Source organism: Lethenteron reissneri, unplaced genomic scaffold, assembly GCF_015708825.2.
Source record: "Lethenteron reissneri isolate LAM-NWPU_2019-01 unplaced genomic scaffold, ASM1570882v1 scaffold_1271, whole genome shotgun sequence".
Classification (NCBI taxonomy): domain Eukaryota; kingdom Metazoa; phylum Chordata; class Hyperoartia; order Petromyzontiformes; family Petromyzontidae; genus Lethenteron; species Lethenteron reissneri.
The window spans coordinates 41,725-54,121 of NW_026890972.1; the positions used below are offsets into that span (position 1 = coordinate 41,725).

At 45.8% G+C, this 12,397-nt stretch overlaps 1 long non-coding RNA gene across 1 annotated transcript; it reads left to right on the forward strand.

The window, feature by feature from the left end:
* The first annotated feature begins 654 nt into the window (after positions 1-654).
* Positions 655-3,014, forward strand: LOC133361874 (uncharacterized). Its single transcript, XR_009757431.1, has 2 exons — positions 655-747; positions 2,204-3,014. It is a non-coding gene; the product is annotated as an uncharacterized LOC133361874 (long non-coding RNA).
* Positions 3,015-12,397: the final 9,383 nt, after the last annotated feature.

Below are 12,397 nucleotides of genomic sequence, written 5' to 3' on the forward strand. Positions count from 1 at the left end.
AAGAGTTGAGTGTTTATGGCCTCAGAGCAGAGCTAGAAAATGGACAATTTGTAATGCGTGTAGTTTAATCGATCAGAATAGCTGGAACAATCCCCAATCCAAAATGCTTTCATAGATCCTAGACAACATACGTACATCTATCATCTCCCGCCGTAATGATCGTGTCTCCTCGATGTGTGCGACGTTGCTACTTTAGTGAATCGGCGGCGTTGTGGTGGTGATAACAAAGGCTCAGCCTCTTAAGCCTCACCTTGCCATATTAATAAAAAGTGTGCCGTACTTGGCCCTTCCACCCTCTCCAACCATTATATATACGGAGTGGTAGCTCTTGCAATCTCTCATTTACTTGATACAGCTGTCGTGGCTGTGACGGTTCCACCTGAAGACGGAAGCTTGTGTTGCCTCCGAAACGTCGTGAATTTTTTCATTTGTTTTATTTTACTTTTATTAATTTAAATGTTTTACCTACATGGTGACTTTACCGGAAAAAAAAACCTAAGAGGTGATTACACCGTGCTGCAGTCTCTAAAAGCCGAGTTCAGTTGTGGACCATGATGCCAACCAACAGCAGCACCCCCCTTGATTGGTGGTCATTGTCAGGTTGGGTCCTCACTGCGCTTCAGGCTAACCGACACGTCCCTGTGTGTCTCTGCAGTTGTCATCGTCGTCGTCGTCGTCGTCGTCATGATGAGTGGCAGCCCCTCCACCTCCATCTCTTCAGCTTCGGGAGTTTGCGAGGAAGCTTTGGTCAGTGTTTGCGATTGCGTTCATGTCGCCGTGTGCTTACAATGCGTTTGAGACAATCGCTTTAGGCCGAGTGTTGTTTCGTGTTTGAGTGGGTTGTTGGGTGAACACAGCCTGGTGGTATAAGTTATGGAATCTACATCATGATACCTCCTTTGCCAGTAGCAAGATATAGTAATAGGGGTTTACCCTTTTTATCTGGCAACACAACCGACACCTTTATACAAGGGATCGTGTTTGCAATGACCACAACACTTGCAGTCAAAATGCAAACGAAATAGAGACGACCCTGATAATGATATGCACTGTCCTTGAAATTGATTGGTCCACACCCGAGACGGCTTTCATTTTTATCACATTGGTATTTAAAATTAAATATGAAAAACAAATTTTCCTTAAAAGTGGAAAATTTTGGCAAAAATTTTTTTCAAGAAAATAAATTGTCACGCACAACGAGTCTGTGTGCAAAATGTCAGCTCGATTGGATCACGGGAAGTGGGTTAAAAAACGACCGAAAGATTTGCACGGTCGTAAGCGCGCAAGCAAGCGAACTTCATATAAAGGATTTTAAAAAATGTAACTACGTGACATTACCGAAAAATCCAAAGAGTATGAATCTTTGCACAGCAACGCGCGCATTGAGGGGTGTTGCTCACTCCTAATGGCTCGTGTGTGTGCGCGTTTGCTTTGTGTGTCTGCGCACGTGTGTGTGTGCGTTGAACTTCTTCCGCACCATACTTAGCCGACTGTGCGCTCACCGGAGATGCGCGTGTTCTTGGTGTCGGCGTGTCTCTTTTGTAACAAGCCGGCGAGCAGATAAAGTGTTGCGTGATTACGATTTGCGCAACGATTGCTTCGAGGGCGATTTCAACGCGAGGGTGACGTGTGACGACCGCCTCTCTCTCCGTCTGTCCCGCAGGCGGTGAGGCCTGTGCCTCTGCTGCTGCGTCTCTTGCGCTCTGTCGGTGGTGGCGGTGGTGGCGGTGGTGGTGGTGGCGGTGGTGGTGGTGGCGGCGGTGGTGGTGATGGCAGTGGTGGTGGAGGTGGCAGTGGTGGCGGAGGGTTTTGTGGCAGTGGCGGCAACAGCGTCAGTGGCAGTGGTGGCAGGGGTGGCGGTGGATGCGGTGTCGGCAGTTGTGGCGTTGGCGGTGGTGGCGGTGGTGACGGCGGTCGTGGCGGTGGTGGTGGCGGCGGTGGCGGCGGTGGTGTTGGCGGTGACGGCGGCGGTGGTGGCGGTGGCGGTGGCGGTGTTGGTGGTGGCGGTGGTGGCGGTGGTGGTGGCGGTGGCGGCGGTGGCGGCAGTGGTGGTGGTGGCGGTGGCAGTGGTGGTGGCCGTGGCGGTGGTGGCGGTGATGGTGATGGTAGCAATGCTGGCGAGGCGCTGCTCCTGCTCAAGGCGCTTCTCCTCCTCGACGCGTTTCACGTTGGCGAGACATTTCTCCTCCTCCTCCTCCTCCAGATTCTTCTCCTCAGGACACTTCATCTCGAGATGATGCTTCTCATCAATGAAGTACTTCACTTGAATGAGGCGCTTCTTGAGGAGATAGTCTCGGAAGTACTTCTCCTCTGTGCGGCACTTCGCCCTGGCCATGCGCTGCACCTCAAAGAGGCGCTCCTCTTCCATGGTGCATCTTTCTTTGCCAAGGTTCTTTTCCTGGAGATGCTTCACCCCGCCGACGTCCTTCAACTCCCCAATTATCCTCTGATCAAGCAAAGATAAGCAAAGGAACATTCAGACATGCACATGCAAGCAAACATTCATACCCACAGGCACGCAAACGTGGACGTGCACATAAACCCAAACAAAAAACATACTCACACATGTATGTACAGATGCAGCCACCCACATTAAGTCATTCAAACTTGCTTAGTACACACTATCACCTGATGTTAACACAATGCCTTATCCATCAATACTTGTATCACATTGTACATGTAGTACTAACCTCTAAATATCCCAACTCCTATAGAATCAAAATACATGTCACATCCTCATATATCCTCATAAACCCCATGCATGCACTCAAGACTTTGTTCGATTGTCACGGTTTCATACAATTGTTGGCAATAATCATCTCTGGCAATAGTTTTCACAGAATGTTCCATTATAAATATTTAGAAGCCCATACTCTGGAGAAACTTCACTGAGCGCCTATAGTAGGCAACTGGAATGGCAACTTCCAATCAACTCACAGACATAATTCATGTGACTGCCTGATATCATTCTGTCTTCATTGGTAATAAATGGCCACTTCAAGTGCCTGCATGAGTGGGACGGTGAAGAGATGCGGTGATGGTGTCGGGACATGGTGTTGTGATATGGAGAGGAGAAGTAGTGGAATGTTCTCGAGAGATGGTGTATTGTGAAGGTATAGAGGCATGATGAGGCTCTAATATGGTGTATTGAATTGGTGGTCGTGTAGTGTGATGAGAAGGTGATGGGGAGAGTTGGTGTCGTGATATTTTGGTGTGATGGTGAGGTGACATGGTGTGCTCGTTGTCGAGACAATGTCGTGTGTTTTAACCCTACAGACCCATACACATCGTGCTCTCTTTTAGCCCCGCCCCCCTCCCAATACGTTCCATTCATTGGCTACCAGATTGTGATAAGCTCCTCCCCCCTCCTCCCTCCTTAACTTGTATTTAAGAACTTGCATCTTGGAATCCCTGCCTCACTTGATACAGCAAATTCAGCTGTGATGGTCCCACCTGGGACGGAGACTTGTGTTGCCTCCGAAACGTCGTGATTTTTATTATTTTATTTTTATTAATTTTTATTTCATTTTTTACCTACGTGGTGACTTTACCGAAATAACTAAGAGTATGAATCCTTGCAGTCACGAAAGCTTCAAATCTAGAACCCATACACACCTTTGGGGAGCGATTCTTGTAACTTTGGCCTGGGAAAGGGTCCACCTTATCCATAACGTCCCCCCACGTGGTCGACTGGCACGCCGACTCCCGGGCTATGAAGAACAGAAAATGCATTCCAAGGACGAGTAATGAATTAGAGAACGAAGGACATGGAGATTCACAGAACTAATTTTGAGATCCCAGTAATTACCTCTTACCACACAACAGGACCTGCTATTCAGAAATATTCATCACACGGCAGTAAAACTTTACAAGTCATGTTTTTGTCGGCATTTTGAGACCATAAATTCCATAAGCTTGAGACCCCAGTTTGAACAAAGATGGCAGAAACTCAAATCTAAACCCATCCTCTTTGCCACACTCGATCATTACGTCTTCCCATTACCACCAAGCCATGTCTACGAAAAGTAATTCATCAAGGAACCTCCTCCTCCGCATATAATCCATGTGATGCAGGTTTCTGAGACTTACCCTCAAAGTCATCCAAGATCTCAGCCCACGTGATTTGTCCGTCCATGTTGTTGGGAAGGAGTAGATTTTGTTTGAAGTTGGATGGCCTGGGGAGGTTGGAACAACGCTCAGATTTAGCAACCTTTTGAATCACTCATCCTCCTAATTAATACATATTTGACCACTCATTGTACCAATCCAATCACTATCGTGACTATACTCTTAGGTTGTTTTTCCGGTAAAGTCACGTAGGTAAAAATAGATAAATAATAAAAATAATTAATGATAAAAATATCAATAATAATAGAAATAAAATAAAATATCACGACGTTTCGGAGGCAACACAAGCTTCCTTCATCAGGTGTAAAAAGGCACAGCAAAATAACTGTAGTTAATAACTGTAATTACTGAAGTTATTTTGCTGTGCCTTTTTACACCTGATGAAGGAAGCTTGCGTTGCCTCCGAAACGTCGTGATTTCATATTTTATTTCTATTATAATTTCTATTATGTTTATTATTTATTATTTATTTTTACCTAAGTCACTTTACCGAAAAAAACCTAAGAGTATGAATCCTTGCAGTCACGAAAGCTTCAAATCTAAAACACTATCGGGACTTTTTTGTTGTTGCTGCTAATCCTACATAATGCACGGGCATAATATGACTTTGAGACCCCCCCCCCCACCTCCTACGCATTCCACAAGTAGTGACTAATCCCATATCTACATTTTCCATAAATATGCTAAATTAATCTGTTAATATGCAAATTCCTTTGTCAAGGCGCCCTTCCCCCTCTAACCCAGCTTAAATATATGCTGCCAAGCTTGGTGGTGTTCATTCAGACGCTGTCTTTTCGACAGCCCTGTTCTTCACCTGAGGACGGCTGCTTGCGTTGTGGCCGAAACGTCGTGAGAATTGTATTTTATTATGTTTTATTTTTATCATTTTATTATTTCCCTTCTGCGTGACTTTACCGAAAGAACCAAGAAGACTATCGTGACTGTTGCTCTAAAAGCCTACTCACTCGCTTGTTTGCCCACTCCTGTGTGCGCCCGATCACTCACTCATCCACCCACACGAACATGTTTATTCCAACTGCCTATTCCATTAAACATAATCACCAGACTTAACAATGATATTTCACCTCTAATCCCGACATGCATGTTCATGTACAGCCCATTTTTATTAATCGACTGCATGATAAAAGACCCATATGCCTTGTGGGTCATTAGGGTCATATGACCATACTTAAATAATTTGTTATAATACGAGCATGACGTCGTAGGTCACTTGATGTCAGAGGTACCACCCATGTGGCTGTGACATCACAGATTGGAGACAACTATGGCAGCGGCTCGGGTCTGAACTTAAAGGCAGACTCCTCCCAAAATGTTGAATAACATTCAATACATATAATGTAGGGCACAATTGTACCAGCAATGAGAACACAATAATTGTACTCGTAGTTTTTTTTGGTAAAGTCACGTAGGTAAAAATAAATAATAATAAGGTAATAATAATATAATAAATCACCTACGTGACTTTACCGAAGGGAAACAATAAAATAATAAAAATATAAAACAAATACAATTATCACGTTTCGACTGCAACACAAGCAATCATAAACAACTACGCTGGTTTGGTCGTCTGCGTGCGTATCTGGACGTTAATTTATTTACGGACCCGCCCAAACAGCTCGCTCTGATTCGATGAAAATAAAACAGCCGGCAAAAAGCCACAGCTCACTTTGATTCGATAAAAATAAATAATTAACACGCCCGGAAGAGAGCGATAGCATAGGTTTGGCAAGGTCTGCGCCGCAGTGCTGCAGTGCACTGTAGGCGCAGACCCTGCGCTGTGTGAGTGTGGTGTGTATGCAAGTGTGCGAATGGTAGTTACGCTAATATTACGTTTATTTATGTATAAAATGGGTGCTGCGTGCTGCGATTAGTGGAGTCCCCAAACACATTTACCTTACGAGTAGGCAGGGGTCGCTATACAGTGAGTCTTAGCGGACTGAGCTGGCAGCTTCACCTGCCGGGACCACGGCCAGTTGCGTAGCGCACCCCTACAGTTTCGCCCATGGGTCAATACCCCCATGGGGCAACCCAGCTGACTGTTTGATGGGTACAATGGGTACTTTTCGGTTTATCCGGCTTATTACCATTATTATGTATTGACGTTGATCACGTCTCCATGGACGGCTTGCTGTCTACTTCGGTTGTGTAATTCAGATGTTGTGCATGCTGCTGCTGGTAAGGGCATGTGTTGCATAATATGCAGCATGTGTCCGCGTATCATGTTTGGCACGGATGCAGTTGGCGTTACTGTACATTTATCATGTTTTGGAGTGCCAATCCCATGCACTTTGAAATTTAATAAACTGTCAAAAAAGGTTGCAGCCCGGCCCCCGCCGCTGTTACTCTCTGGCCGTTGCACAAGCCATATCGAAATTTGCGACATGCAAATTTCGTGTGACACCACCCGGGTAACTCCCGGGATCAAAATGGGCATTGGAAAGTGATCGCTTTATGGAGATGATTATGGTACTACCACAGGGTATTGTGAACGGTTCAGGAGGAGGAGAGGTCTGGTTTTCTAAGTCTCACAGTACCGGTAAGAAGCGCCGGGTGGGGGATGCCCTCCACTGGGGTACAAATTCTGTCATTATTAGTATACGATCATGCAATGTTTCTATCTGCAAACTGTCATAACTGAAACGATCCCCGTTATTGTTCGATTGAGAAATGGAGTGACCCACACCTCTGATATCATATGTGAGGAACCCAAAAATCTGATGCATGCGTAAAACACCCACAATGGGAATACGTAAACGTAAAAACACCAACAAAATATTTTTATAAGAAAAAAATAGGTGGCCCCATAACGGATTTGTCTGTGTGTGTACATACAGACGGAGGATGCAGGGGCTAACCTGTGTGCGATCGGAACGGTGCAATTTCTGACCAATGTCACTGTGGATGGCGCACACGCTGACGCACACCGGAGCTGTGTCTTTGCCATGCAAGGGCATGGTGGATGGTGGAGTGCATATGGATGGTGCGTTACGAATAAAATTAAACAAAACAAACCCCTGGAAGCAGCCATGCGAGCAGGCTACCTTGAGAGCGATCGCGAATGGGTTGCGTGTCTGGAAGAAGCCTCGCTCTTTCAGATGCCGTACCAGCTTCGTCAACTCTTCACTACCATTCTGCTGTATTCCATGCCAGCAGATACCAAGGCTCTCTGGGATAAATTCTACGACGAATTGGCTCGCGATTACGAGAACCAGTACCGCCAGCTGACCAACAAAGAAGAAATGCTAAATCTTCTTGGTTCTTTCGCTAAAGTCACGTACAAGGGAAGTAATAAAATAAAAAAAAAGTTAAACATAATAAAATAATTCTCACGACGTTTCGGCCACAACGCAAGCCGCCGTCCTCAGGTGAAAACCAGGTCCGTCGAGGTGACAGCGTCTGAATGAAACAACACACGTGCTTGGAGCATATATATATAAGCTGGGTTGGAAGGGGGTGAAAGGGTGCGTTGACAAAAGAATTTGCATATCAAGAGCAATTTTGCATATTTATGGGAAATGCAGGTATGTGATTAGTACTTCTTACTAGCAGTTGCCGCCCGCTTCGCGGGCGGTGTGTACATGCTTGGTTGGTGGGGAGTTGAAAGTGGCTGGACACAATATACATGTTTTGGTGATTGTTTTATGTTTATTTTTGTGAGGTTATATGTATTTTAATGAGACGCTCAATCGACATCTTAAACAACTACGCTGGTTTGGTCGTCTGCGTGCGTATCTGGACGTTAATTTATTTACGGACCCGCCCAAACAGCTCGCTCTGATTCGATGAAAATAAAACAGCCGGCAAAAAGCCACAGCTCACTTTGATTCGATACAAATAAATAATTAACACGCCCGGAAGAGAGCGATAGCATAGGTTTGGCAAGGTCTGCGCCGCAGTGCTGCAGTGCACTGTAGGCGCAGACCCTGCGCTGTGTGAGTGTGGTGTGTATGCAAGTGTGCGAATGGTAGTTACGCTAATATTACGTTTATTTATGTATAAAATGGGTGCTGCGTGCTGCGATTAGTGGAGTCCCCAAACACATTTACCTTACGAGTAGGCAGGGGTCGCTATACAGTGAGTCTTAGCGGACTGAGCTGGCAGCTTCACCTGCCGGGACCACGGCCAGTTGCGTAGCGCACCCCTACAGTTTCGCCCATGGGTCAATACCCCCATGGGGCAACCCAGCTGACTGTTTGATGGGTACAATGGGTACTTTTCGGTTTATCCGGCTGATTACCATTATTATGTATTGACGTTGATCACGTCTCCATGGACGGCTTGCTGTCTACTTCGGTTGTGTAATTCAGATGTTGTGCATGCTGCTGCTGGTAAGGGCATGTGTTGCATAATATGCAGCATGTGTCCGCGTATCATGTTTGGCACGGATGCAGTTGGCGTTACTGTACATTTATCATGTTTTGGAGTGCCAATCCCATGCACTTTGAAATTTAATAAACTGTTAAAAAAGGTTGCAGCCAGGCCGCCGCCGCTGTCACTCTCTGGCCGTTGCACAAGCCATATCGGAATTTGCGACATGCTAAAACAATCAGTACAGTGTGACACCACCCGGGTAACTCCCGGGATCAAAATGGCCATTGGAAAGTGATCGCTTTATTGAGATGATTATGGTACTACCACAGGGTATTGTGAACGGTTCAGGAGGAGGAGAGGTCTGGATTTCTAAGTCTCACAGTACCGGTAAGAAGCGCCGGGTGGGGGATGCCCTCCACTGGGGTACAAATTCTGTCATTATTAGTATACGATCATGCAATGTTTCTATCTGCAAGCTGTCATAACTGAAACGATCCCCGTTATTGTTCGATTGAGAAATGGAGTGACCCACACCTCTGATATCATATGTGAGAAACCCAAAATTCTGATGCATGCGTAAAACACCCACAATGGGAATACGTAAACGTAAAAACACCAACAAAATATTTTTTTATAAGAAAAAAATAGGTGGCCCCATAACGGATTTGTCTGTGTGTGTACATACAGACGGAGGATGCAGGGGCTAACCTGTGTGCGATCGGAACGGTGCAATTTCTGACCAATGTCACTGTGGATGGAGCACACGCTGACGCACACCGGAGCTGTGTCTTTGCCATGCAAGGGCATGGTGGCGCGCATATGGATGGTGCGTTACGAATAAATTAAACAAAACAAACCGCTGGAAGCAGCCATGCGAGCAGGCTACCTTGAGAGCGATCGCGAATGGGTTGCGTGTCTGGAAGAAGCCTCGCTCTTTCAGATGCCGTACCAGCTTCGTCAACTCTTCACTACCATTCTGCTGTATTCCATGCCAGCAGATACCAAGGCTCTCTGGGATAAATTCTACGACGAATTGGCTCGCGATTACGAGAACCAGTACCGCCAGCTGACCAACAAAGAAGAAATGCTAAATCTTCTTGGTTCTTTCGCTAAAGTCACGTACAAGGGAAGTAATAAAATAAAAAAAAAAGTTAAACATAATAAAATAATTCTCACGACGTTTCGACCACAACGCAAGCCGCCGTCCTCAGGTGAAAACCAGGTCCGTCGAGGCGACAGCGTCTGAATGAAACAACACACGTGCTTGGAGCATATATATGTAAGCTGGGTTGGAAGGGGGTGAAAGGGTGCGTTGACAAAAGAATTTGCATATCAAGAGCAATTTTGCATATTTATGGGAAATGCAGGTATGTGATTAGTACTTCTTATACCCGTGCATTATGCAGGATTAGCAGCATCAAAGAAAATTTAAAAAATGGTAAAGTTCAAGACCCTTCACAGCCTCCACGAGTTCCTCACGGCAGGTGGGATGGCTCTGTCGGACTTTGACGACCTCCCGCAGCTTTCCGAGTACCCACACTTGGTCTTGGACTCGCTGCTTGAGAACAACCATATCTGCCGCGAATTGGACACGAAGGACTTCCCATTTCGACTTCGGCGCAAACAGTTCCCCATTGTCCCAGCCGTCGCGATGACCATCAACAAGGCGCAAGGGCAAACTGTTCACAACCTGGGATTATATCTACCAACGCCATGCTTCTCGCACGGCCAACTGTACGTGGCACTATCGCGAGTCACGGCAAGATCCAACATCAAGGCGCTTATTGAGGGACCTGACGACGAGGAGGAAGACGGAGTGTACACGAAGAATATCGTGAATCGCCAGATATTTGAATAAGTTGCATTCTATATTTGATTAAGTTGCATTATTGAATAATGTCGATTGAGCGTCTCATTAAAATACATATAACCTCACAAAAATAAACATAAAACAATCACCAAAACATGTATATTGTGTCCAGCCACTTTCAACTCCCCACCAACCAAGCATGTACACACCGCCCGCGAAGCGGGCGGCAACTGCTAGTTTTATTATGTATAATAAAATAATTATTTTATTATGTTTTATTTTAATTTTTATTATTTCCATTCTACGTGACTTTACCGAAAGAACCAAGAAGATGACACACACAGCTTGCACGCTACCAACGACACTAGGACCCTCTCGATGCTACGGAGACATCAGCGTACCTGGTAGTGTGAGCACGCCACTAAGTACGTTGAGTTCTCCGATCTTTAGGTCGCCGGATCGATGCCAGCCTCCTCCACGAGGAATTTTTTTAAATCAAATTATAAATGTAACATCCATCGTTATTGTTGGTGACATGTTCACATTGGTGAACCAGCTTGACGTCTCGTCGCCCTCGATGTAGCTGTTTTAAAGCCCCTTTAAGACGTTAGAGATGTGACGAGAAATACAAAATACTTATAAACAATCTTAAACAACTACGCTGGTTTGGTCGTCTGCGTGCGTATCTGGACGTTAATTTATTTACGGACCCGCCCAAACAGCTCGCTCTGATTCGATGAAAATAAAACAGCCGGCAAAAAGCCACAGCTCACTTTGATTCGATACAAATAAATAATTAACACGCCCGGAAGAGAGCGATAGCATAGGTTTGGCAAGGTCTGCGCCGCAGTGCTGCAGTGCACTGTAGGCGCAGACCCTGCGCTGTGTGAGTGTGGTGTGTATGCAAGTGTGCGAATGGTAGTTACGCTAATATTACGTTTATTTATGTATAAAATGGGTGCTGCGTGCTGCGATTAGTGGAGTCCCCAAACACATTTACCTTACGAGTAGGCAGGGGTCGCTATACAGTGAGTCTTAGCGGACTGAGCTGGCAGCTTCACCTGCCGGGACCACGGCCAGTTGCGTAGCGCACCCCTACAGTTTCGCCCATGGGTCAATACCCCCATGGGGCAACCCAGCTGACTGTTTGATGGGTACAATGGGTACTTTTCGGTTTATCCGGCTGATTACCATTATTATGTATTGACGTTGATCACGTCTCCATGGACGGCTTGCTGTCTACTTCGGTTGTGTAATTCAGATGTTGTGCATGCTGCTGCTGGTAAGGGCATGTGTTGCATAATATGCAGCATGTGTCCGCGTATCATGTTTGGCACGGATGCAGTTGGCGTTACTGTACATTTATCATGTTTTGGAGTGCCAATCCCATGCACTTTGAAATTTAATAAACTGTCAAAAAAGGTTGCAGCCAGGCCCCCGCCGCTGTCACTCTCTGGCCGTTGCACAAGCCATATCGGAATTTGCGACATGCTAAAACAATCAGTACAGTGTGACACCACCCGGGTAACTCCCGGGATCAAAATGGCCATTGGAAAGTGATCGCTTTATTGAGATGATTATGGTACTACCACAGGGTATTGTGAACGGTTCAGGAGGAGGAGAGGTCTGGATTTCTAAGTCTCACAGTACCGGTAAGAAGCGCCGGGTGGGGGATGCCCTCCACTGGGGTACAAATTCTGTCATTATTAGTATACGATCATGCAATGTTTCTATCTGCAAGCTGTCATAACTGAAACGATCCCCGTTATTGTTCGATTGAGAAATGGAGTGACCCACACCTCTGATATCATATGTGAGAAACCCAAAATTCTGATGCATGCGTAAAACACCCACAATGGGAATACGTAAACGTAAAAACACCAACAAAATATTTTTTTATAAGAAAAAAATAGGTGGCCCCATAACGGATTTGTCTGTGTGTGTACATACAGACGGAGGATGCAGGGGCTAACCTGTGTGCGATCGGAACGGTGCAATTTCTGACCAATGTCACTGTGGATGGAGCACACGCTGACGCACACCGGAGCTGTGTCTTTGCCATGCAAGAGCATGGTGGCGCGCATATGGATGGTGCGTTACGAATAAATTAAACAAAACAAACCGCTG